This window comes from Ceratotherium simum, chromosome 15, assembly GCF_057802395.1.
Source record: "Ceratotherium simum simum isolate JZ-2026a chromosome 15, ASM5780239v1, whole genome shotgun sequence".
NCBI classification, from domain to species: domain Eukaryota; kingdom Metazoa; phylum Chordata; class Mammalia; order Perissodactyla; family Rhinocerotidae; genus Ceratotherium; species Ceratotherium simum.
Genome location: NC_141914.1, coordinates 36336114 through 36363877, shown reverse-complemented (window position 1 = coordinate 36363877; position 27764 = coordinate 36336114). Strand labels below are relative to the sequence as shown.

The window sequence follows — 27764 nt, the reverse complement described above, 5'->3', positions numbered from 1 at the left end:
AATTCCCAGGTCCGGAAAGAGAGGCCTCTTGTTTGTTTTGCTTTTTCTTTGCTTACATATGCGCAGCTTAGGTTTGCAGATTTTAGTTAATCAGACGTGTTTAGGCAGCAGTAAGATGGTTGGGGGGATGAATTGGCCCCTCAGGTGATGGTGTTGGTGCAGGAGTAAGCCCCAAGGTGGTGAGAGCCGGTGGGTGGTGCGCAGGGAAGGAGGCCCCGCTGCCTGATGTGCTTGCTGAGCTGGGGCTACAGCTTCACGTCGACCAGCACCGCTGGAGATTAAGCTGACCTCCAGCTCTACACCACTGATATCAAGAATCTACAGAGCATCCAGTGAACTCTCTTATTTTACAGGTGGGAAACCAAGGCCTGGCGAGTTGAGCCGCATGGCCAAGGTTAAGCCGAGTGAAATCAGCAACAGAGGGAGGACTTGAGCATGGGTCCCCCAACTCCAACGCTACCCGGTGGTGCCAGCAGCTAAGGGGAAACCAAGATTCTGTGGTTGGCTTAAAAGGCAGTGGCCTTAGGCAGAACAGAGTTAAACAAAGAAAGTAATTCAGATTGAAAGCAGCACCCTTCCATTATCCCTTTCAGGAGTTTTTTATTCATTTGTGAAAAGATAGATTTAGTAATTCCTTACTCTCCTTCTAACCTTTCATAAGCTGTTATTTTTCTCTGCTGGCTGCCCCCTTCCCCTCAAATGGGAATAGGTCCAACTGTAGAGACTTAGATGGTTTGCCTCTCACTCCTGTGCCAGGAGGCCTTTGTTTGGGCATAAGCATGGGCTGTTGACATCAGCTCAGCTGGGAAGAAAGTGTCTCTTAGTGGGCTACTCCGGAGCCACTTGTGGGAGAACAAAGCATTGTTTTCACTGATTTTACTTACTTAATTTTTTTAAATGAAAGTTCCACGGAAGTACCTGCTTATTTTTGTATTTGGCAGAGGAAAAGTTGGAAAACCGAAAGAACACTTCAAGTCCTGGTTTTCCTAAAGCTGATGACGTGCCCTGTGCTTATCTCCTTGCTATGCTTATTTGTTTTCTTAGGGTTTCCAGGGTGATTCATTTTCGTGGTAATTCCACTTGGCACTTGAGTATAGTTTTCTCATCAGGATGCTTGCCTTGTAAGGAACTTCAGAAATCATCTGGCCAGACCCTTTATTTTCCAGATGGGAAAACTGAGGCCCAGAGAGAAGAAATTACTTGCCGAAGGACACACAGCAAGGTGTCTACTTTTAGTGCCTCTTTTTGTGTGAAAGGGAGACTGTTGCATCAAGCGAGCTGTTGTTGGTACCCCAAAGTAAAGTCAAAGTTATGATGGTTGTTATAACAACACCCTTTAAGTCAGAGAATGAATTCCTTAAGGGTTTAAATAGGTTTTGGTTATTAAACAAAGCCATGGATCCCAATGGTAGATATGGTGAGGATTATTACAGATATTATCGGGGATCAGTTTTCTTTAGTGTTTATGAAATGGTTTGCTTTCTACTTGCCCTGTGCTCCCACATAGTCTTCTGCCTCGTGCTTCCCCAGTAAGGAGCTGCTTTGAGTATAATCATAAAGCAAAAGGCAGCAAGAAGTCAGATGAGAGAGACCCCACTTAGCTCTTGGTGCTACTTAACTTCTTGGCCTCCAGTTTCCTTCTTTGTACAACGAGGGTCCCTCCTGCGCAGTCTCTGCACAGGCTGTTCTAGTGGAGCAGAAGATGCTCTGGCCTGAGAGTCAGAGGAGTGGCTTTGGTCCTCCCTCCTCTCTCCTCTGTTCCTAGAGAACCAGCAGGCTGTGTCCAGGTCGTGTAATGTGAGGGGAAGAATGTGTACGTATCTCCTGGAGTTGTTGTGGGTATTAAGTCATGTGACACATGCTGATGCCTCTTCAGACCTCTTGGCAGGCTTGGGTGCTCTGCAACTTTGTAAGGGGTAGAGAAGGATAGTGGGAGAATACTAACTCCATAGAGTGAAAGCCCTGTACTCAAAATAGGAGACCCCACCTAGTCACAAAGAGGTGTGTATGTCTGCCAAACTGTAAAGGGGACCTTTGGATAGTTGTGAAGTGTGTGTGACTCTGAGTAAATAAACCTAGTAAAAAAACAAGTCAAAAACAAAACCAGAGCTTTCACGCTCACGTGTGTGCCATCTCAAGTCATTCCATTCATTCATTCCATGTTTACTGACAAGCAGGCAGGCTGGGAGGGGGAGTCCTGTGTGTGGCCTGGAGTTACAAAGAACCAGAACCATTCTGTGTCCCACCACACATTTGGATCTCCCCTTAGAAACTGCTCTCAGGGGGCTGGCCTGGTGGTGTAGCAGTTAAGGTCATGCACTCTGCTTTGGTGGTCCGGGGTTTACAGGTTTGGATCCTGGGCGCGGACCTACTCACCACTCATCAGGCTTTGCTGAGGTGGCTTCCCATATAGAAGAGCTACAGCTCTACAACTATCATATACAACTATGTACTGGGCTTTGGGGAGCAAAACCCTCCTCTTTTTGCTGAGGAAGACTGGCCCTGGGCTAACATCCATGCCCATCTTCTTCTACTTTATACAGGATGCCGCCACGGCATGGCTTGACAAGTGCTGTGTCTGTCAGCACCCAGAATCCGAACCTGTGAACCCTGGGCCTCCGAAGTGGAGAGTGCGCACTTAACCACTACATCATGGGCTGGCCCCCAAGAAATCCTCTTTTCTAAAAAAAAAAAAAAAAAAAAAAATGAACTACTCTCAGGAGCCCACAGAAAATAGATCTAGTTTACCTCAATTTTGACCTCTGGGTGGGGGGGCCCTTTTCTTCATGAGTGAAACCAAGAGCAGGTGGTAAATGAGACAGTGGAAGAGGGAAGGCTTCAAAGAGAAAGTGGCTGTCTACAATGTGAGGATGTGGTTACTTGAAAAATGACAGGAATAATTCACTAATGAAACTCACAGTAATCTTCTGGAACATTAGAGTCCTGAGAATTTGCTCAGACTTAGTATCAGTGGTTTATTTAATAAGAACTGAATTGGGGAAAAATTCATTTTTCTTGCCTGTCTGCATGTATATTGAAACTACATGATGGCATTCTGACTCTAATAGATGTACTTTTTATAGGCTTATCTGTATCAGTAACGTAGTAAGCAATGCAATTTCATCTCATTAAAATACTGGGGTCATTTTCTAAGTCATTACTAAAAGAGGTTAGCCTTTAGAATCAATTTGATGATTCAAATTTTATTTGTCGTTCTGATTATAAAAATACAACGTGCTCATTGAGGACAGTTTGGAAAGTACAAAAAAGTATAGAGAAACAGAAGAAAGTTCCATTATTCAAAGGCAACCACTGTTAACGTTTGGCAATTTTCCCTCTGGACCTTTTTCTTTTAATGGATTTGTTTTCTCTAAATGGTAGAGAACAAACTGTATGTGCGGTTATCTCTTGCCTCTCTTGCTGAAGCTCCTCATGTATACATATCATAGTTGACATCTGCATTAAAGCTGTGTCTTTTCATTCATGACCCATATCAGCTGCTCCACATCTCCCAAGTCACGTGGCCCATGGGATCTGATCACTTCCGTGATCATTTCAGTGAGGGCTGGTAGAGGAAGGAGCCTCTAACTTCCCCTTTGCCATGCTCAGGTGTTCAAGCACCAGCCATTTTTATTTTATTTTATTTTATTTTGTTTTATTTTATTTTTTATTTTAGAAGAAATCCAAAGTCTAAGGTGGAGGGAGAAGGGTCCCACCAGTGGCCTTGTGTTCTAGTCCTGCCCTTGTCACCTCCAATGACTTTACGTTAACAGTTTCCATATGAATTATTTATTTATTTATTTATTTAATTTTTTATTTTTTTGTGAGGAAGATCAGCCCTGCTGATCCATGCTAATCCTCCTCTTTTTGCTGAGGAAGACCGGCTCTGAGCTAACATCTATTGCCAATCCTCCTCCTTTTTTTCCCCCAAAGCCCCAGTAGATAGTTGTCTGTCATAGTTGCACATCCTTCTAGTTGCTGTACGTGGGACGCGACCTCAGCATGGCCGGAGAAGCGGTGCGTCGGTGCGCGCCCGGGATCCGAACCCGAGCCGCCAGTAGCAGAGCGCGTGCACTTAACTGCTAAGCCATGGGGCCCGCCCACCATATGAATTAAATAAGCAACTCCAGGGTCATTTATTAATTCAGTCTTCACGTATTCGAGTGCCCACTCTAAACAAAGATGTATAAGAAGAGCTCAGCTTTTGAGAAGCTCACACTCACATTGAGGAGGCAGGGGTAACAAGAGACTAGTGCAGGATGCTGTGGGGCCACAGAGGAGGGGCAACCACCCAAGACTGGAGCAGTGGGGAAGGCTTCCTGGAGGAGGGCCACTGTAGGAGAGTCAAACCACTTCTAATTTTTCCCTATTGTAATCGACACTGTGATTAACATGTTTGTGAATAAATCTCTGTCCGTATTCCAGATAACTTCCATAGGCCAGCAGGTGACTTCTGAATTTCTTTGAGCACATTTGTAAAAATTTGGGAATGTCCAGGCTGGCCTGGTGGCGCAAGTGGTTAAGTGCCCATGCTCCGCTTTGGCGGCCTGGGGTTTGCAGGTTTGGATCCTGGGCACGCACCGACGCACCGCTTGTCAAGCCATGCTGTGGCAGCGTCCTGTATAAAGTAGAGGAAGAGGGGCATGGATGTTAGTTCACGGCCAATCTTCCTCAGCAAAAAAAAAAAAAAGAAAAAGAAAAAAAGGCTGTATCCAATGAGGTAATCCATGTGAAAGCCCAAGCAGCGCAATATTAGTTGGACCTGAATCCGACTTGAACCCAGCCTTCCCTCCTTGAGAGGCAGAGTTTCCATACGGATTTAAGGTCACAGAGTGACAGCCCCACTGCACCAAGATGCATTCAGGGAGTGTTGCCACCCGTCTCTCATGCCCAAGATGTGGTCATTGCTCAGAAGAGCACCTGGCACACAGCACCCCATGCTTGTGAATCTCTCTCCCATGCCCTCCCACTTAGCCCCTTCCCTCTGATTTATGGATGAGGGTGAGGAAGCCCAGAGGAGCTAGGGCCCTGCCAGCTGTGCCTGAGTAACAGGCCTCTTTGAGACCCCTTTTCTTCACAGGAAGAGATGGATTTCCCTTTCCGCCTCCAATTTTGATGAGTCTTGGCTCTTCTAACTCACTGTTGCACCCGTGTAGGAATTTTTGACTCAACTAAAAGAGGAAAGTTGACTTAATTTAGTTATTAAGTTAAAGCCCTCTCTTTAACCCGCTGGGACTCCCATGATGTCAGGGCCTGCACCGCGACTTGCAGTCTCCGGTTGTTGCTGGCTAGCTGTGTGGCCTTGGTCAGGATGTATGCCACCCTGGGTTTGCCATCGCAGGGACTCAACTCTCAGCTCTCTAGGCCCCTTCCAGGTCTGAGATCTTCAGATGGCAAAAGGGGAAAGGTACACATGATGTCAGGGGGCTTCCTCACCCAAATATTAAATGAAACCTGTTTTCTTTTAGAATATTCAAATAAGGTAAAAAATTAACCCCGTCACCTTTTGCTGTTCCCCTCAATCCCACTTCTCTCCGAAGTGAGTACTGTTTGCAGTTTGTTGTGGTCCTTCAGCCCCCTTTGTGTGCATTTATGTGTGTTTTCATGGTTCTGTGCAGATACATTTTAAAAGCTCAGTAAATGCATTATATTATAACTGCCGTAAACCAGCCTTTCCCACTTTACGTGTGTGGGAGTTCTTTCCATATCAATATATACTTTGTTCTTTTTTCATAGCTGCATCACCTTCTATATTATGGATCTATTTACTTACTAAGTCTTCTGTTGATGGATACCTATCATTTCCATAAAAATATATTTCTAAGTGTATTTATACCTTTGACATATGGAACGATGGTTGTAAATGTTTGTGGTTAAACGCAGCCAGTCCGTCAAGCTCTGGAAAGGGTGGTGAGAGAATGGGCACAGAGACACTGTGGACCACACCCTGGGAAAGCTGGATTGAAGGGCTCCCGGGAAGCTGCTAGGAGGCTGATTGTTTGGATGGAAGGTTGTTTTTGGACATAGCCTGCCTAGTTGGGTGCCCTAGGCTGCAAATGCTGCGTCATCACCGTCTCCTACTCCTTCCACCATCCCTGGCACTTCCAAGTTTGTTTCTGTTCCCAGGGTCAGTGGGGACCTAGTGGGAAGACTGGAACTTGAGTGATAGCGAGGGAGGAGAGAGAAGCAAAGAAGGAGTATTTGGTCTCAGGCTCTGGAGGAGGGCATGTGCCAGTTCTACTCCACTCTGTCTGGTTGTTCAGACCCATCTGGAGTGTTATGCCTCCGTGGGTCTGATACAGATCATGACAAAATGAAGCACACTCAGAAATGAGCTACTTGGAAGACAGAGGTTTAGGGCATCATATTGGAGGTGGAATAATTGAGGAAATTGAGGCATTCTAGCCTGCAGGAGATAAAATAAGAGGCATCTTCTTCATGTGGAAGAAGGATTAGTCACACTGAGTGGCTGCTGTGGATGGAAGAAACGATTCAGGGTGGGGGAAATGTTGCAGGATGGCAGATAAGCAGGAACTTAGTAAATAGAACTGCCCAACCGTGGAACAGGCTATGTCACAAGGCAGCAAACTCCCTGTCTTGGAGTATCCAAGCAAAAGTTGTAAGTGAACTTGTTTGCCATCAGAGGCTTCCTGCTTTGCAGAGAGGTTGACCTAAATGCCTGCTAAGGCCCCTTCCAACTTTGCTAGTCTGTGACTGGGGGGCTGGAAGCAGAGAAATGCAGAATAGGACTGAGGGGGTGGGATGCGTTATGGACAAAGACTGAAGCAGCTTTCACCTCTCTGAAAAGGTGTGATAAAAATGGAAACCTTCAAAGGAGGCTTAAACATTGTTTTCCCAGGATCTTGACAACCTTCCCTCTGCTCTGTCCTTGGTTTCAGCTCTGCTTGACTTTATATTCACAAATTATTTCCACAGGAATAAATATATCACATATACTTTAGATGACCAGGAAATCTGGCAACCAGAAAAGAACTACATGTCCCAGGAGGATGATTGTAAATTTTTTCATTACAGTCTTTCTAAATTTGTATCCATCTGCTGGTTTCCCTAGCACAGTGCTGAGACGTCACTCAGCTTTAATTTTAGGAACACTCTACCCTTTGCAACCTCTGGAAGGTCCTCCGAGCTGTAGTTGACATCACCCACCACGTTTAATGCTTGTCTCTTTGTTTCCTGTAGATGAGGAAGAGCCTCTTGGACTTAAGTCACATCCGAGTCTTGGTGAGGGAAACATGGCAAGTTTACCATCTTCTGGGCTTTTGCTGTGCACCTGGCCCTGATGAGGCACTATGTGTGTTCTCTCATCCAGTCCTCGTAGCAGCACTTGGTGTCTTGGTATCATTAGCTCCATTTTGCAGATGAGAAAACTGAGCTTCAGAGAAGGGGAGAGACTCACCCAAAGATTCACTGCTGCTAAGTAGTGAAGCTGGTACTGGGTGTGGCTCTTTCCCTACGTCATGTTACAAGTTTTTCCACTGCTAATAATTCTCAGTCTTTTGGGTCTGAGAAGTGCTTCATCCTCGTGTTTCACTGGGGGCTTGGCTGAACTTCTCCTTACAGGGGCCGATGGAAACTTTCTACCATTCCCCTAAGAACATATGAATGAAAGACTCATGGGACAGTCATGTGTGAATAGCATGACATTTGGGTCCAGCCTACATTTGTTCAGTCTCTTTTTGATAAGAGTTGTTTGCATCAAGCCTGGAGTTGTTTACATCAAGCCTGGTTTTTTTTGTTTTCTTGGTTTTTTTTTTTTTTGCTTGCCCTTTAAAGCTGTGATATCTACCCATACCCATTATCTGGTTATGACTGGGAATAAACACTGATAGTGAGCATGGCCACAAATTGGTTGGTACCACTGCTCAGCTACCTTAAATGCCTTTAGCTTATAAATGGAACTCAATATCAGCATTGTTAAGGGCTTATCTTGCAGCTGTGCTTCTAGGCTCTTAAACAATTTCTTCCCTCATGAAGTTTATTCGACATTAATTTGGTCATCAAATATTTATTGAGTGACTGTTACATGCTAGGCATTGGGAATATCTACGTAAAAAACACACATTGTTGGAGATATGCACACACATATTCAGTGTGACTAGCAAGGCCTTGGAAGTTAGTGGCAGACAGGCTTCCTGTATCTCTTCCTCTTTTCTCAGAGTCCTTTCTTTGTTCCTTCATTCAACAAACATTGAGTGCTTGCTGTAGCCCATGCACAACGTTCCCTTTTAGAACATAGACTCAACTATTCCTGTAGTTCTATTTCTTCAAGAGTTCAGTTGGAGGTGGACATTCAGATATTAATTACAATATAGTGTGATGGATATTATGATTTGGGTGTGCACAGAGGTTGGGAAGAAGGTACACGAGTTTGGGAAAGCTTTCTGCAGGAGGCAATACCTCAGCTGAGTCTTAAAGAGCAGTAGCTGTTAACCTCTGGGGAAAGGGCATTTGAAGGAGAAGGGACTCCAGGAGCAAAGGTGTGGGGTGAAGAATGGCTTGCTGCATGTGCGAGGGAACCAGTAGCCGGTTGATGTTCCTGGAGAGGAACACAGAAGGCAGGAAGTGGTGGGAGATGAGGCTGGAACCATTACATGCGTTATCTAATATAATTGTCATAACCTCCCTATGTGGCATGTACTATTATCATGTCCATTTACTAGATGAGGAAACAAAGGCTGAAGGACATTCGGTGACTTGTTCACAGGCAGACAGTGAGTGAGTTGAGGTGCTTGGACTTGAATGTGGGCCTGTTTGGCCTCCTCAACGGTGCCTACAGGGCAGGTTGGGAAGGTCTGGCTTGCAGGCTAAGATGCTTGTTCCCTCTCTATTAATCTTTCAAGTGTAATACGCCTGCTGAATCCTCTTCCTTCCACCTGCCCCATGGTGTTTTCCAACTTACAGTTGAATTGAGACTCGGGGGTCTGGTGTTGAAGGCCTCTTCTGAGTCTTGGTTCTTCTTTTTGCCCTCCTTTTCATTCAGAAAATAAGTAGTCCAGAAATCTTCAAAAAAAACGTTTATGTGCCCAACCATGTATGACAAGAGAGAAGGAGAAGATTCATCCCCTTTCTCAAAAGTACCTGGTTTATTTAGTAGCCCAGGTATTATCTGTGAATCTTTTAGTTCAGAGAAGCCCTTTTAGGAGTGGAGAGGGAGCAATCAGTGTGGGCTGGAAGAGTCTGGAGCAAGTGGGCCTGGAGCTGTCCCTTTAAGGATGAGCAGGATCAGGAAGGTGGAAGCCATGACATATGAGTAAAATTATTCTGTCCCACCCAATGAAAAATGAGATAACTTTGGTCTACTCTCCTCACCCCCTAAGATAACTTCTGGGTTGGAGTTGGCCCTTGGGTTGGAGAGGCAGTAGGGGTATTCATTCATTCATTCAAAATAAAGTTTATTGAAAATAATCAATTCAGCGCTCAAAGACAAGATGATGAAACTACAGAATGAAATTAAAAGGGCAATTACAGAGCTAAGGAAAAAATTGAGGCTAGAAACAACATCATTAGAGAAAAAGTTAATAAAGGAACAAAGTAGAATCCATTGAAAACTAGATTACTAACAGAGAGGGAAGGCTTGAGGGAAATCACAGTATATGCTGAGAAAAAAAGATAAAGAAATTTATCAGAGATCTAAAGGTCATACAAAGATGATCCCTCAGAAGGGTAACCGGGGTATCTGCAGAGGCCCACATCATTTCTCCTCATGCTCTGTTGACCAAAACGTAGTCACCTGGACACGCCTGGCTGCAAAGGAAGCTGGGAAAATGTCTCCAGCTGGCTGCCTGTGCGCCCTCTTAAAACTCAGGTTTGGAGGGGCCGGCCCCGTGGCTTAGCGGTTAAGTGCGTGCGCTGCGATGCAGGCTGCCCGGGTTCGGATCCCGGGCGCGCACAGACGCACTGCTTCTCCGGCCGTGCTGAGGCCGCGTCCCACGTACAGCAACTAGAAGAATGTGCAACTATGACTTACAACTATCGCTTGGGGCTTTAGGGGAAAAATAAATAAATTAAAAAAAAATTAAAAAAAAAAACAAAAAAAAAACTCAGGTTTGGAGAAGGCCTTCCGTTACCGAAAGGAAGATGAGGAAAGTGGATATTGGGAGCTATTCATCTCTGCCACGGGGAAAAAGTCATGTTGGCCTCAGACTGGCTCTGCAGCAGAGGAAAAATTTGAGAACATGGAGAAGAAATATTTATGGAGTTCTGAGGGAAAGGTAGTGTGACTGGAGACTTTTACACTCGATTAAATCACTGCATAAGGATAAGGCAGGTAGCCATTCTTATACGTGCAAGAAGTCGGGGGATATGGCACATATGGGCCCTTCTTGGGAAAACCTACTTGATGATGAAAAAGATTAATCAAAAGCACACTTAGCAAGGCATGGTTAAAGGTAATTTGGTGAGCCCTCGACCCACTCAAATAGAGAACAGCTAAGCAAGGGTGGGCAGTAAGGCTAAGGAATAGAAAATGATGAAGTGAAAAGAATAACGGAGACGGAGAGCTGGCGAAGTGGGCGGAGGTGTACGTGTTAACCCTCCCTCTCTCATACTGTGTAAATAGGGTGTCAAAGTAATGGCTCCAACCTTTGTATTACTTTTTTCCTTAAACTTGGAGGGATCTTTAAGGAAATAATAACTATTTTGATGGAGAAACATTTATTAGAAGTTCAGCTTTATTTTATCTTTTTTGTAGAATTAAAATAAAATAAAGTTTAAAAATAAAAAATAGCTATTTGATTAACCAATTCCATCCATGCTTCTTTCATGTGTTCTTGCATCCTCCATACTTCTAGCCATATGTAAATGTAGAGACATGTGAAGATTGATATTAACCTATTCTTTTTTTTTTCCTGGATGGAGGGATCTTGGGTAATTTTTAACTCTATAATTTTGTGTATTGATTGATTTTTTAAAAAATAATCTTATTTGAATAAAACCACTAAGGCTAACCTAAAAGGCATTCTTAAATACTAATGCTCGCGGTGTGGAGAGCAGGGTGGGAGATACAAATAGAGGAACAAGACAGTGACTTTGCATAGGGAAGTTGGCGAGTGAGTTATGTAACACTGAACTCTAGGCGGAAGAAAAGGCTGGTAACTCAGATGAGCAACTGAGTGTTGGGGCCCAGAGGACAATGGGGAAGCTTTCACAGATGACACGGTGTTTGAACTAGATGGTGGAGGATGAGAAGAGTTCCGATAGGTTGAGAATGGGAGCAAGGGCATTCCTGACCTAGGGACCAGCAGGAACACAAACTTGGAGGAGTGCAACTGTGCACCGTGTCTGAGTAACTGTGAGTCATTCATTGTGATTGGAGAACAAAGGATGAATGAAAAAACAGCTACTGTTCATTAAATGCCCACGGTGTTCCAGGTATGACACACACATCTCTAGTCTGCCTGACAACCCTATAGAATGGGTATAATCATGCCTACTGTACAGATGGGGAAACTGAAGTTAAGAGAGAGAATTGTCTGTCCAAAGTCGCACAGTAGTGAGACTGTGATGTGAATCCCCTGAGATGTCTGCTCTCCGGCCCATGGTTTTTCTACTGTGCTATGGTTTGTAGTGCTCAGTACTCCAAACCTTTGTATTAATTTTTTCCTTAAACTTGGGAGGATCTTTAAGGAAATAATATCTATTTATTATAATTATATAATTATATTATATATATATATAATTATATATATTATTATATAATAAATATTATATTTATCTATAATTATAATCATATCTATTTGTGTTACTTTTTTGAATTAGCCACCTTTGTGAAACATAAAATATAAAAATACAAATAAATTTAAAAAATATTTTGATAGGTAAATATGTTTTATATATTTATATGTGTATGGACCTATGAAATATAAATATATTTTACATGTAAATTGTATAGGTAAATTTTTAGGCAAATATAAAAGGCTAGATTGTAGTGCGGCCTCTGCTTATCCAGCAGCTGTGGGGCCCCAAGCTACTTAATCCTAACTCTAATTTCCTTATCCATAAAACGGGATCATAATTGTGGAGCTGGCTACCCTCAGATTTGTTTTTTTGTTTTTTGTTTTTTTTGCTTGAGGAAGATCAGCCCTGAGCTAACATCTGTACCAATCTTCCTCTATCTTTTGTATGTTGGACACTGCCTCAGCATGGCTGGTGAGTGGAGTAGGTCCACGCCTGGGATCCGAACCCGTGAACCTGGACCTCTGAAGCAGAGCATATGGAACTTCAACCACTCGGCCATGGTGCCTGGACCCCTCAGATTTATTTTTATGCTCAAATTAGAACACAGATGTGAAAAGATGAGAGAATGTAAAAGAGCCGCACAGAAGGGTTTGTTATTGCTGACACAGCCCTTGCCCTTCTGAGAACTTACAGACGTCTGTTAGAGCACCCACAGGTGTCTGGAAAAACTCCCACAGGCGTGGACACGGTCCCTGCAGGCTTGCAACAAACAGCTTGGTCCACAGACAAGAAGCTGTGCTCTCCTGACTCAGATAACCAGCTGGGGGCTGTGGTGGGAGGCAGCGGAGAGGGAGGGAGGCAGGCAGTCAGTCTGGCTTCCTCACTGCCTGGTGAGAGAATGCTCCTGCCTGCCTTGCTGGTTGCTGGGAAAGTCTGGCCCAGAGAGTTGAGTCGAGATGGCTGTCAACAGCTTGGTGAGTTATACTGGGCAGAGGAGGGTGTTCCAGACATGCCAGGCTACAGGAAGGAATGTGGGAGCTGCCAGGCGAACAGGCCCCTGCCATGTCTGTCTGCTAGAGGCTCGTGGTCTGGAAAGGGGACAGGAGGAACAGAGTTGTCAGGGATGTTGGAGAGGTCTTTATTCTCCAGGAGTACTCATGAGGACAAGGCAGGGCCTAGCCTCTAAGAAACTGGGTTCTGACATAGCACATCAGAGTGGGCTGGCAGCCAGAACTTAACACTGAGCTAGTGTGGCCTGGGGCAACTTTCAGTTGCTCCAGGAAGGATCTGGATTGTTCTAGGGTCTGGGATAGGGCCTGAGATGCCACTGTGGGTCCAAGAGCCCTGTTGTGTGTTGTGTGTGTGGGTGGTGGCGGTGGTTTTAGAGAGCAAGCTTCTCTTTACTGAGGAAGAGATCACTTCCTTCCTCATCCCACTGGTGTCTTTGCTGTGACAAGACAGGCCTTAGCTGAGCCTCACTCAGAATGAGTCCCTCAAATTCATAGCACCCTAAGGAAAGAGAAGACCTTTTGTGTCTTACACTCTACTTACTATGTTATATGGAGTTAGCTCCGTTAGACAGTGGCCTCCTGGATGGCAAGATGCTGACTGGGTTCTCTGCACAGCCCAGGGTCCAATGCAGTGCCCAGCCCTCAGGAGGCCTCGTGGAGGGAGCTCAGTCCTCCCGATGCTCGCTGTCTGCCCACTGAGACCAGGAATCATCCCACCACCAGTGAGCGTGAGTAGGTACTCTCCAGGGGAGGCCAACGTGTGAGAGCACAGTAGGGGCTGCAGGGGCCCATAGTGGGGAGCACCCTGCCCTCCTGCCCACCCGGACAGTCCTTTTTCTCCCTGTCACTTCTGGCCTTGGGAGTGAGAGACAAGAACAAGATGAAAGGGGGAATGTTCTCTGGGCTGATCCAAGGAGCTGAGCCCTGGCTGGGAGTCAGTTTTGGGACTTGGCTCTTCTTTTTCTTATCCTCTTGGGACGCAGGGTCATAGGGCTTTGTCTCCAGTGAGAGCGGGAGGAAGGCCATGAGGGAGCTCTGACAAAAGTGGTTGGCTGAATCCTTACACATCTAAGCAGCCTGCAGGGACTGCCTTTGTCAATTGTATCATGTTGGGAGGATGCTGGCCCAGGGCCTGAGCTGGGGGTGGCTAATGACAGTGTGAGGCATAAATCCCCAGAAGATGCTTCCTGCCCGAGGGCTTGTGGCAGGTTGTTTTTTGCCCTACACAATGAACATCTTATTCTGGCTTGTAAATTTGGAGGAGAGGAAAGAACAGGTAGGGAGGAGATGGGTGGAAGGCGCCTCCCAGGGAAATGCTTCTGCACAAGTGCCACACTTGTCTCCCCAGCCAGTCCAGGTGACTCACAGTGAGGGGGCTGGGAGACAACTATCTGCCTTCCCCGTCACCATCTGCAGGGTCACCTTTCTCAGAGAGCCCTCATCATACGGGAGAAAAGAGCCACATGCTTGGCAGCCAGACAGACTTGGGTTTCATTCCAGATGTGCCACTTCTCAGCAGTGTGAACTGGGAACTTAACTTCTCTGACTCTCAGTTTCTCATCTCTCATCTGTATTAGTCATTCCTACCTCACAGCGTTAGTGTGAGTACCATAGAGTGCTTCTTCACCTGGTACCGGCGCAGATTAGTGGTCAGTAAATGGTAGCTGTTTTTAATATCACAGCACTTGTTAATGGTCATTCTCAGTTATTGGTCACCGAATGGGCCAGATACTCTGCTAGGAACTGTAGATATGAAGATACACGAGCTCCAGCCTCTCCCTGGAGGAGCCCTCCTCTAGGAGGAGAGACAGGCATGTGTGATCAGGGCATAGATGAATGGGAGCTGCATGAGTTGCTGCAGGGGCAAGAGGCAGGGGCAGTGCGGGGTCAGGGAAGAAGAGGTGAGACCCCCGTGGGAGGAGTTTGCCGGTTAGGGTGGGGCGTGGGGAGAACAGGAGGAGCAGATAGAAGGAGGCTCACAACTGGGATGTGGCATTAGATCCACCCATAAGGGGGGCAGGAGCTGACAGTAGGGGCTCCCCCAGCAGGTGTGCCCACAGGGCTTCCGCCCTCTGCTGGCATTCAAGCCCATGCCGTTTGGCTCAGGAGGGAGTCTGCAGTCTTTTCCCAGCAGTTGGTTGGACATGGAGAGGGACCCAGCCAGGCTTGCTGGGGGAGAGGGTGTTGAGGTGGCACTTATCATCACAGAGGTTTCTCCAAGCTCAGGGCTAGGATCCAGGGTGGACCTCCCCAGAGGGAGTAGAACAGATTACCAGACAGGAATTGAAAATGTGGAACTTACTAAAATGCAGGCTCCAGGTCGTGTGGACTGGAGGGGGCTTCACAAAATGTTGGCACAGAACAGTTGTTATCAAATTGCGACATGGGAAGGGTGGGTGGGAGGGGTGACCTGTGATTTCTGCAATTGTTGGGAAGCCCAATGACCCCATGTGCAGTGCTCAATGTCACAAAAGAAGAACCAGAGGAGACCTCTTTGATATTCAAGGATATACATTTGTAGTTTTAGTTATTTCCAAATCACTTCAAAACCCTATGATATACACAAATGGGATGAGTCATTTGGATGAGGTAAAAAGAAGATTATGTTTGCTAAGGATGGTGTATGTCTCCTGGTTGGTGATAAAAATAAACGTAGCAGCTTTCATTTACTGAACTCTTACCACATCCAGGCATGTTATGTGCTGTACAGGTGTCTCATTTAACCGTGGCTAAATACTGCTGTCTCTCCCTCCACCATGCCTGCTCCAAACAGCTGAATGTGACCGTAGAAAAGCATGACCATCCTGACTGGTCCCATTCTAGTTCATGATCATGGTCCTTGAGTGGACTTTGGAGTTGTCCGTCAGGTCATCTCTCTCCATTTCCTCGGTCCAGAGATTTTCCACTCTGGCTTCCATTAGCATTACCTGGGGGAGATTAAAAAAAGTACTGCTTCCTGAATTCCACCGAAAATTAATGAAATCAAAGCTTTGTGGAGCGGACCTGGGCATCAGCATCCTTTTTTAAAGCCCTGCAGTTTGTTCCAATGGGGAGCATTAGTTGAGAACCGCTGCCATTCTCTCTGATCTAGATGACTGTTTCACACCTTTTCTCTCTCTTCAAAACCTTTAACTCCTCCTCTCCCATCCTGAGGCTCAGTCAGAACCTTGTTTCCCACTTACCTGAGAAAATAATGGCAATCAGAGTACTTTCACACCTTTCCACCACCAAATCTATGCCCATATAGTCTACTTTCTGCCTGCTACTATGGATGATGAATTGTTTCTGCTGCTATTTAGGACCAACCCCTCCACTTGTATACTGTATCCTATTCCCTTGCTTAATCTAGGATGTGCCTCCAGCAATTCGCTCTTTTTTTTCTCATGTTTCTCTCTGTCTCCCCAGCTATCTATCTGTGGCTGTTGTTTCTCCCCCTGAAACCCACCCGCGTGCACATGCACATGCACATCTTCTCCTGATCTCATCTGCCCCTCTAGCTATTGCCTCATTTCTTTGCTCCTTGAAAGAATCATCTGCATTTGCTCCCTGCAGTTCTTCTTCTCTCATTATTTAAACCCAGTCTAACTAATGTTTTACCTCCATCGCTCCACAAAAACTACACCTGTCAGGTTCACCAGTGACTCGGATATTGTCAAATCCAATGGTCAAAATCTCAGTCCTTATCTCAATTTATCAGCAGCATTTGATGTAGTTGGTTATTGCATTTCCCTTGAAAACTTTCTTCTCTTGGCTTCTGGAACCTCTCTCTCTTTGGTTCTCCTCTTCTCTCACTAGCGTCTCCTTCTCAGTTTATTTTGTTGGCTCCTCTTTACTTGTTCACTTTGGAGCACCCCAGGGAGCAGCCCTTGGACTTGGCCTCTTCTCTGTCTCCTCACTCCTTGGTGATCTCCTGCCATCCATATGTTGACAACCTCGATTTATATCTCCATCCCAGACCTTTCCCCTGAATGCCACCCTCACATATTCAATCATCTACTCAACGTTTCCTTGAGTGTCTAACAGACGTCTCAGTGATGACAAATTCAAGACTGAACAGCCGCTTTTCTGTCTAAAACAGCCATCTCCTCTTCAGTAAACGACAAGTTCATATTTCCAGTTGCTAGGGCTTAAAACTCTTGGGTCACTCGACTTTCATTTTCTCAGGCTGCCTACAGTTTGTCAGCCAACCACGTCAGCTGTCCTTGCAAAATAAATCAAGAAATTGACTTCTTGTTTGATCCACCAAATTCATGCTGATCCAAGACAGATCAATCTCTGCTTTTAATTTTTAGAATAGCTTTAAAACTAGGCCTGCTTATGTACTTGCTCCATGGTCTCTTCTGAAAGCAGCAACTGGAGTGATCATTTTATTATTTATTTATTTATTTTTTTGTGAGGAAGATCAGCCCTGAGCTAACCTCCATGCTAATTCTCCTCTTTTTGCTGAGGAAAACCGGCTCTGAGCTAACATCTATTGCCAATCCTCCTTTTTTTCCCCCCCAAAGCCCCAGTAGATAGCTGTACGTCATAGTTGCACGTCCTTCTAGTTGCTGTATATGGGACGTGGCCTCAGCATGGCCGGAGAAGCGGTGCCTCGGTGTGCGCCTGGGATCCGAACCTGGGCCGCCAGTAGCGGAGCACGCACACTTAACCGCTAAGCCACGGGGCAGGCCCCTGGAGTGATCATTTTAAAAGATGTAGTGTCGTGTCATTTTTCTGCTCAAAAACCAACAAAGGCTTCCCATTTCACTCAAAGCCAAAGTTCTTACAAGGGCCTATGAGGTTCAGCATGATCCGGCCCTCAGGTCCTCACAGACTTCATCTTCTAGTCTATTCTGCCTCTTCATTCTGTTTCATTTCACTAACCTGGCTCTTTAAACATAAGGCACGTTTTTATTTTTACCTCAGAGCCTTTGCACTTGCTGTTCCCTTCAGTTGGAATACCCTTCCTTCATATATTCTCGTTGTTTTCTCCTTCTCTGCCTTCAAATTTCTATTTAAATGTCACCTTATGAGAAAGGCTGTTCTGACCATCTCATGTAAGATAATAATCTGGTGCCCACCTCCTCCCATGTCACACTTGGCTCTCTCTTTCTCTTTTATCCTGCTTTGTGGTTCTTCAGTGGCATATATGGCCATCTGACTTATTTTCTCTGTGTTTCTTCTCACTAGGAAGTTGTTTCTATGAGGGCAGGGACTTCATCTCTTTCGTTCATAGTTATTTTCCTAGGACCCAGAGCAATGCCTGAGAAATAGGCACAATACATAATTGTTGGCTGAATTTAACTAAATCGTCACAACGACACTTCAAAATTAGTTGGACTAACCCACAATTTATAGGTGAGGAAACTGAGGCTCAGAGAGGTTAAGTAACTTTTTCAAAGTATCATAGCTTGCTAGCATAGAACTGGGACTCAAATCTTCCAAGTGACTAGGCCATTATACTGTCTCCATATTAAGCCTGGCCTCCCCCCAGCACCCACTTCTTAACCTGCCACGTTTTGTCCATATCTCGTGCAAGCATGCGGCCTCACAGAGTGACAACATCCCTGTGACAGTGCCCCCAGTGTGACTGGAGGTGTGGCAGGAAATGCATACACAGTCCTTTATCTGCAATTTCCAAATCCAAGAATCTGTGAAAACCAAGTGTTATTCTTAACCCATTTCGTGGCAAACCTGACCTGGACTGATGTGAGGCTATTTATAAATCTTTATTTAACCTACTTAGTATAAATATTTGTTTAGCTGCATAAATATTAATTCAGATAATTATGAATAGCTGTGCTGACCCTGCTGCGGGTGTTATGTAATGTATAGTTTAGGCAATGTATTACTTTTCTAAAATATGAAGAATTCCGAATTCTGACACCAGGTCCCAAAGATTCCTGATAAGTGATTGTGAACCTGTGTTCATGCTTTACTAAATGTCTGGCATTTGAAACTATGGCTGTAACTAAAATTTCTTTTAGGGATCTTTCCAAGAACATGTTCAATTTTAAGATCTGATTAAGATCAGGCACAGCAGGCCAAGCTGAGGAAGGCATGCACGAGATGCCATTCTAAAACCGAGGGAATGAATAAAAGTCTACATACTGAACAATGAGACTATCCCTCGTCAAGCCTTCTTTTTCTGTTGATTCCCACAGTGACGGCAAGCTAGGGTTATTTTCCCCTTTTCCCTAGTCATGAGATTAGAGGAGTCTCTGCATAAATTTAACAGCCCAAGAGAAAAGGCCTATAGATACTGATATTTAGTGTTCTTCAAATAAAATGGACAAATTACTCTCAGTCTCCCTCTGGTAAGATCCACCAGTCCAGCACCTCTGCCCATGCATGTGGAACTTCTGGTCAGCTTTTTAGGGTCTCACTTTTAAATTTAAAAAGACAGCTAATGATCATCAGATATTTGAGAAAAGTTTAAAACATGAAAGACAAAAACCAAAAGAGACAAACAACAACAACAACATAAAAAGAAACTCACAAGAAATAGAGACAATGTAGGGATCAGAAGAAAAGTTCACAAAAACTATAATTATTAGTGTCATAACAAGAGAAGATATCACATTAATAATATAAAGACAGTGTGCAACAAAAGGAGTATTCAGAGAATAAGAAAGAACTGGAAATTAAAAGTATAATAGCAGAAATAAATGAATCAGTAGAGGGTTTGGAATATTAAGATGAAGAAATCTTGTAGAATGTCAAATAAAAAAAGGCTATGAAAAGAAAAATAAGAAAGGATCATTCTAAGAAGTTACAAAAAAAGAGAATAGAGACAATGAAGGGGAAGACTGATCAAAGAAATACTACAAGAAAAATTCTGAGAACTGAAGGACATAGGTTTCTAGATTGAAAAACTCACTTGAGCACCCAGGGCTGTGAATGAAAAAAGACACACACCAAAGCATATTGTGGGGAAAAAAAAAAAAACCCAGAAGAGAAGCCTATAGACACAACAAAACAAACCCCAAACTGATTACATATAAGAATAGAAATCTGATATTATGGCAGTACTGGAAACTGGAAGACAGTGGAGCCATACCCTTAACATTCTGAGAGGAATTCATTTCCAACTGAGAATTTATATCCAGATAAATTATTAATCAAATGTGAGGGTAGAATAATGTCATTTTCAGATATGAGAAGTCTCACCTATTTTACCTCCCATACACCCTTTCTGAGGAAGTTACGATAGACATGTTCCTCCAAAATTAGGGAGTAAATTAAGATGGGGGAAATGGGTTCTTCCTTTAAGCCCAGAGAACAACCAGCTCAGGTTGGAGTAGGAGGACAGAAGATTCCAGAAGGGAGAGCTTCAAGAAATTAAAAAAAAAAAAAAGGCACTATTGGAAAGTTGAAGGCTGAATTAGTGATAGGCACATAAAAAATTAAGCAAACAAACAAAAGAGGCAATAATGGACTCCAGAAATGACAACTAAGGAATCTACATGAAAGGAATTAATCATAACACGCTATATGGCTCAGCCGTGAACAATCATTTTTGTGATCATAATAATGTAACTTCTAGTGTTGGCTTAATAAAAAATGGTATAACTGTATTAGGAGAATGTGGGAAGTAGAAGAGATGTGTGGGATGGTGGTAAAAGAGAGCTAAATTCTCATTTTCTGTAGTAGGAAGTCAATGAATAATATCGAACATTGAAGAACAAGAGCCATATAAGCATGCTATTTATTTATTTATTTATTTATTTATTTATTTATTTATTTATTTTTTAAATTTCATTTATTTATTTATTTTTTCCCCCAAAGCCCCAGTAGATAGTTGTATGTCATAGCTGCACATCCTTCTAGTTGCTGTATGTGGGATGCGGCCTCAGCATGGCCTGAGGAGCAGTGCATTGGTGCGCTCCCGGGATCCAAACCCGGACCGCCAGCTGTGGAGCGCATGCACTTAACCTCTAAGCCACGGGGCCGGCCCTAGCATGCTATTTAGATACACTAAAGTAACTCTAGAATTAGATGAGGTGCAAGTCGTTGCATTTGGGCAGCAGAGATTAGGGGCATGGAGGGGTGGGACATATGGCAGTGACAAAAGAGCTTCTCTTTCCTGGTTCTCTGAAAATAAATCCTTACAGCATTTCTCTTGTTGTCAGAACCCATGTATTCAGTGTTTATCTTTAATTTCAGGTCTTTTATTGAAAGAGTTTGGCCTGGCTCTATCCTAACACTGGAGGGAAGAAAGGCCTCAGGGAGACAGGCCACTGTGTGGAATTCTGGCTTAGTCAGTTACCAGCTCTGTGCCTTAAGCTGTTTCCTCATCTGATAATGGAGAAAACACTCCTTGCTTCATAGATTGTGTGAGGAATAAGTGAATAATTTAGTACATGGAGTGCCTCGTGCATAGTAATTGCTAAAAAAAAATTAGATTAAAAAAAAAAAAGCAAGACTGTGGTTAACCCTTGGTCTAGGACAGGAGCCCCATAATGTTGGGGCTGGGCCCCACAGATGAACCATCCAGAAGGGGTGAGAGCTCTGAGAGAGAAGGGGAGGACAGAAATAATCCAGGAAGTCTCCTGATTTTAGCAGAAGTTCTTATTGTATTCTAGGTGCAGTGTCTTCTGATCTGAATGCAGGACTCAGCCAACTTGTAGAGGCCTAGATCCCGGAATGTTTTATGCATAAGGATCGATAAAAGCTCTTAGCTGATTTAGCTTCCATATCCAAACACAATCAGAACAACTGCTCACATCCCAGATAATGTGGAATAATGGGTCCAGGGTTAACAGGGTTATCTTTTACCCCAAGGCTCCTGTGTGCCTTGTATTGATTGCTCATTTAAGCCAGGGACCTGGGGCCAGAGTCTTACCCCTGTGACAGGCTAACCCATTCTGTGACTCACGACCAGCCCTTTAGTAATGGTCCAGAGGATGCTGGGCCATGAAATTCTTAGGGTGTGTGTTCTTAGCTCATTTTAGGAACTTCTTGGGGTTCTTGGGTTCTTGGTGGGCTCTCTAAATCCTGGCTCTGGTCTTTGGTCAGTGCTTTACACATTATCCACCTGGAGGAAACTCTTGCTAGAGGCATGAAGGAGTTAATAAGGCCAAGGCAGCCTCTCATTTATCTGCTCTCTTCCTTAGGATCATCTTCTGAAGCTTCTGGGTCTGACTGAGGGTAGAGGAGAAAGGGGATTAGGTGAGGAGCTTCTGGGAGCTGTAAGGTGGGGGACAGTGCAGGCAGGAGTGAGCGCAGGGAGAGATAAAACAGAGAACAGGCCCTGAGCACGAGGAATGAATTGAGCAAACCTTTGGCTGGTTAGGCCTTGGGAGAAAAATAGTGAAACCAAATTAGATGTCAAGCCAGTGACTCTTGTGGGGTGCGAGGGAGGTCAGGGAGCAGGAGACACACAGATTACAGTGAGGTCGTGAATTAAATGGGTGCTGCATTAGAACTGCAAGAAAGCACATGAGGATGTAGGTGGCTCAGGGACAAGGGGGATGCAAGGGGACCGTGTGATCAGCTGAATGTGTAACATGGATAGGGTGATAGAGGAGTTAGTATAAGCCACTTAATAGAAAAATTTACAGTCTCTACAGCTTATTATTTCTCATGTTTTGGCGAAGTACAAGTTACACTTGCAATCCAGGACTCTGACGTTTAGTTGCTTTATCTATCAAAAGCCCCGCCATAAACTTTGGAAGGAAGTTAAAAAAAAAGGCTTCGAGCAGCCCCCGTGCATGTCCAAAGCCCTCCCACGAAGCCATGGCCTGGATGATGGGAGACCCCTCTGCCCCGTTAGATTTCAGTGAGCCGGAGCTAGCTGGGACCCCAGAGCTGGTTTAACCAAGCTCTTCAGGGGTTTATGGAAGGGATTCAGGGGATGCTAATAGGAATAAAAAGTAGGAAGTACAGACAAGCCTCACTGCTCCTAGGCAGTCACCAAGCATTTGCTCTCTCCGGGGCCACGCGGTTTCCTGCCTGCCTCTCATTGGGCCTCTTCCATTCTCTTTGCAGGCCAGCTTCCTCGCCTTCAACAGGGCCCCACAGCCCCATCACTTGATCGTGTGCACGGATTTGCTTCTCATCGTGCCCCTGCTATTTTTCCTTAAAGCTCTAGGGTACCCCAGCAGCTGACTGTAGTCTTTTTTCATAGTTGCAATTTTGAAAGTGTCTGATTGGTCCAGCTCCCTTATTTATAGGTGAATTTCTTTTAAGTCAAAGTTCCAGTCTGTCCATCAGGGGAGTCCCAAGTGTGTGAGTGGGTGGGGAGCAGGGTAGGCAGGTAGAATGACTTGCCTATTTTAGTAATATTGGAGGTCTGCAAGCGATCTTCCAAAGGATTTAAGAAGCGCTGATGGAACCCCACATTCCCTTATTAGTCTGCAGATTGCTGTGGCTGGAGTGCAGGGTGCATGAAGTGGAGTGGCAAGGGTCCCTGGGGTCTTTGCCTGGGTCACAGGACCACAGAAATTCATTAAGTCTGTTTAGACAGATTTCTTGGTGAATTATCCATCTCCCACTGAAGATTTGGCCTGGACTAAAAGGAGGGATATGAGAGGCTGGCTAGAGAGAGGTAGAAAGTGGGGGGGCTCCTTCCTGTTAAGGAGGCAGATGGATCAGCAGCCCAGTAGTCCTTCCACCCCCGGAGCACCTTGCTCCTCTTCCCAGGGAAGGCTCCTTACTGGCAGGCTCCCAGGTGGCCACCAGCTCAGCTGCATTTGCAGGTAGACATTTCTTCCCGGCTTGGCCCACTCTTCCCACAGTGACTCTGGCTCCTGGTGTTTTGTTGGCATTAATTATAGACAGCAGCCAAGTGCCCAGATGCCACAAGCGACTCTTTATTTTTCCATCTCACCTGATGCCTTTGTCATTTGCACTGTTCTGCCCTGAATCTTTGTGAGACCTTGACATTTCCACCCCCTCCAATGGCTGACTTCAGCTTCAGTTTCATCTGATGTTAGTTCCTGCCCTTTCATGAGATGACTCTTGTTTGTCTTAGCATCTCAGGGTCTCTTCCTCCTGGACACCGTCCTTGTATTACCACACCTTCTCTGTTCCTCAATGGATTTCTCACTTTTCTCCTCCTTACCAATTCTTACTCATGCACCACCCCCATGCTTGACTAGGGGACCTCATTTTATCATCCTAGATCTGACCTTAGACTTGGGCTGAGCTGAGTGGGAGTATGAGAAATGAAAACCCAGATTCCTGGAACTCCGCACTCATTTGCACTAGAAATTTACACATGGTGAGCAAGGATGTGGGTGAGGCAGGGACTGGGGACTCGGGGGAGGGGAGCATTGGAGGGATGGGCACATTTCTCCGTTGCTGGGAGGAGTTTCCATGGTACAGTAGACCTGGAGGTAGCCTGCCAAGACTGTTCAAAAGCCTGAGAAATTTGGAAACTACTGACCCAGCAATTTGTCTTCTAAGACGGCCCCTTAAGGAATTAACCATGGATTTCCCCCAAAGATTTAGTTTTAAGCACTATTTGTAACTAGCAAAAAAAGTTTGAAATGACTTGAATGTCCAGCCTTTGGGGGTGGGGTACAATTTATAGTGCAGTCACATTGGGACATATTATGTAGCTATTAAAATGATGCTGCAGAGGACTGCTGATGACACAGCGCTAAACCATGCCTAGCTTTATTGCATCTCTGTAAAAAATCTGGATGATAAAATAAAACCAGGAAGAGTGTGTTATCTTGGGTGGAGAAAGAATGAGTAACTTTTTCCTTCTTTTGACAATTATATTTTCTAAAATTTCTAGATTGAACACAAATTTCTTTGGCACTAGGAAAAACAATAACTACTTTAGAAACAAGTGCTACCCACCCTGACAGCTATAGTACTACATGGGCTGAAAATTTAGGCTCAGTTAAAAATGCTCCCAAAATAAATTAGAAATTGAATTCACATTTATAACATTATAAACAATATCCTATAGATCAAAGGGAGACTGTGAGCAAGTTGGATGTATTTGTTGATTGAAATCACTTGTCTATAAGCCTTAGCTAAACACAAGACTTGGGGCCTGAATGGTACTTTTCTTACTCCTGCTTTTCTTACGAATAATAGCAAGTAGCACAAGGATTCAGTGACTGTAGTGGAGTTTGCTTTGCTTAATCGACAGCTCACTCAGAAATTGCTCAGCCCCAGAAGGGGTGGCTCTGGGTGAACGGGATGGCCAGGTTGAGCCCTGGGAAGGAGGCTGGCTCCTTCAGGGGAGGGCTGTAGTTCTGAGGGGCTCTGAAGTGGCGGGAGTGACCAGGGCTGGGAGTGGGAGGAGCGAGCGTGCTCAGCATCCTGCCTGGATTAACATATGTGCCTCCGGTGCTCACGCGGCAACTCTGCTTTGTTTTTTTCCCCTGCAGGCAGGGTAGAGCCAACTGTGCAGAGCTCTGTGATGAGCAGCCCGGAGAAGCAGGGAAGGCATGGAGCCCAGCTCAAATGAACTGGCCTCCCTGAGCCTGCCCAAGCCCTGGTCTGTCCAGCGTGGAGGTAAGACCCCTGGAATCCCAGCTTGGGGACAGAGAGGGCAGAATGCTTCCTGTGGTGGAGTGGTGGACACCTCCTTCTCTAAGGCTCGGGAAAGGAGCAGTTGTTTCTGGTTCAGCCCATTGGGAGGCAAGGTAATTTGGTGGCAAAAGAGTCTTTGATTTTTCAGAGCAGGTCTGTTGGAATCTTAATAGGCAGTTGTATTTTCTCAATTGTTGTGAAATGTGAACTCCAAAGGGAATAAATTTACCTTCCAGGTAAGACTGCACCCGATTCAGGTGAATGCGTAACCTGGGTGCACCTGCTCTGTTCTGCAAGGGAAGCCGAGCTGTTGGGAAATACACTCACTCTCTCTTCAATCCAAGGGAGAGTGACAGAAATTATGTGAGGAGGTTATTGCAAAGCATTCCACTAAGCTCACTAAAAATGACTTTAATTACCTAGATATGTTCTGATTATAAAGGTAGTATGTGTTCCTAGGAAATTTGGAAAAATACTGATGTGAAAGAAAAGAAAACATGTCTGAAATCCCACCCCTGTTAACAATCCTTCAGATAGTTCTCATTAAGGTTACTCTTTAAGCTTCCCCAGCATGTTGACTTCTCTGGCATGGGGGTAGAGAGATGAGGCAGGAGCACTCAATTAGGAGCCACAAGAACTTGCCTCTAGTCCGGAGGCTGTTCTGAGCCCATTTTTAAATAGTCAGGAATTTTGCAAACTGGCTATTAAAAATCGTTGGCAGCTTGAAATTGGCCATGGTGGGAAAATTTATACTGTGGAAATTAGCCATTGCTACAAACAAGGGCTTGTTTGTTTTGGAGGTTCAGATTACCAGCACACCACTGGTTCCAGTGCTTGCTCCACCACCAACAGGCTGGGAGGCTTGGGGTAAGTTGCTTCACTTGTGCGTCCCTCCACTTCCTCTCCTGTGAACAGTAGGTGCTCTATAAGCGTTGGTTGAATGAATGAATAAGAGTGAGATTTCTGTCCCTATTATCTCATAAGACCTTTGTGAGGGTCCCATGAAATGTTTTGCATACTGTGAGGCTCCTGGCCCCGTAGGAGGCCTAGTTGATGGAGATGTCAGCTGGCATTTCCCCCGTTGGCTCTCGCTTCTTGGGGAGTCTGTGAATTACTGACACCCTTTCATAAATGCAGATGAAAACTCTCCACTTATGGACTGACATCTGGGGCAATTTCCTTCCTGAAATAATCAAGGGGGTCAGAAAAGTGTGAAAAGGAAGCCCCAGCACTGCTGGATGTGAGAGCCAGGACTGAAATCAGAGCTTTTGACTCATAAGCTCTAATGGGGGGTGAGAGAGGGGAGGAGGAGAAGGGGTACTTCCTGCCAAATGTGAAATTTAAACAAAGCCTTTTTCTTCAAGGCCCTGCTGTCAGCAGATTAGCGCTAATTAAGTTAGCGTAATGGAGCCCCAGCCTCTGCCCTTCACCCTCTACTTTCTGAACCTCTTGGCCCTCTCTCCCCACCTCCTTCCTGTATTCTGAAGGAGGGGATGGGAGTAGGTGGGGCATCAGTTAAGCACCAGTTTACCTTTGTAGAATTGTAGTTCAGAAAATTATAAAGGTGGCAAGGACTATAGAAGCGATCTGGTCCCACACCCTTATCTTAAACAGTCAGGTCACATAGCTGGTGATTATCGGTGTCTGAGGTGAATTATGTGCTTCTGGGGAGGCAGGCTGGGGGTCATAGGGAACTGCTCCGGACGCCACCTGATCACTGAGCCCTTGCCTGCAACTGGCAAGGGGACATGCTGGATGGTCCCCAGTTGCCAGCCCTGCGTCTACCTGTCTCAGCCCCTCACCTGTATCTGCTGCCACAGCCCCAGTGTACTTCTTGAGGTGCCCCTGTGGTGTGCTTGGAATTAAGTGCTCTTCCTCATCAGGAGCTTGGTCTTCCAGGTCAGTGAAACCAGCTGAGAAGACCTTATTGTGAGGACCTTCAGGTTTGTATATGAGGAAGGGAAGGGAAGGGAAGGGAAGGGTGTGGACTGAGCTCATGAGGGCTCCAGGCACTATGCTTTGTGCTCTGTTTGCATGAGCTCATTTAATTCTGCCATGACCTAATGAGGTAGGTATTTCTATCCCCATGTGGTAGATGTGGAAATTGAGTCTCGCAGAGGTCAAGAGGCTAGCCCAAGATTTCACAGCTCATAGGCAGCAGAGATGTAAGTTAAGCCTGTCTGAGACCCCCACAGCTTTGCAAAGTTAGTTGAGCGCTCTTTACAGCAAGTACTTGCCCACAGGGGCGGGAGTTTCTAAATCCAGTTCCAACAAGTGGGGTCTCTTCCCTCAGGGAACATCATTCCATCTCTGAAGCCATGTGAACAGCTGCAGCTCAGAGTGCTTGGAGGTTTACAAAAGGCCACACTGTTCCTTGTAAATCCCAAGGGCTCTTCCTTGTAAGGTAAGATAGCATCAGAGCTGGGAGCATCCATAAAGTTCTTTAACATAGTCCCCTCCTTCATGTGACACCTCAGGAGGGGAAGTGGAGTGCTGGTGGCTATAAGTCTCTCAGCCAGAGCAGGGGTCTTCTCAGCCTCTGACTCTCAGAGCTCTTTCTAGGGGAACAGAGGGATGGAT

General features: G+C 45.2%; 1 protein-coding gene across 12 annotated transcripts in view; it reads left to right on the top strand.

Annotated features, from left to right (window-relative positions):
• The window catches only part of ST6GAL1 (ST6 beta-galactoside alpha-2,6-sialyltransferase 1), a 123549-nt gene that overhangs the window by 1500 nt on the left and 94285 nt on the right, over positions 1-27764 (top strand). For 4 of the 12 annotated variants that reach the window (XM_087439874.1, XM_004424593.3, XM_087439877.1 and 1 more), the window contains exon 2: positions 25040-25166. The exons of 1 other annotated variant lie outside the window; for it this stretch is intronic. The gene's annotated coding sequence lies outside the window, so the exon portion shown is untranslated. 7 more of the 12 variants (XM_087439881.1, XM_087439878.1, XM_087439882.1 and 4 more) reach the window with 7 other exon arrangements.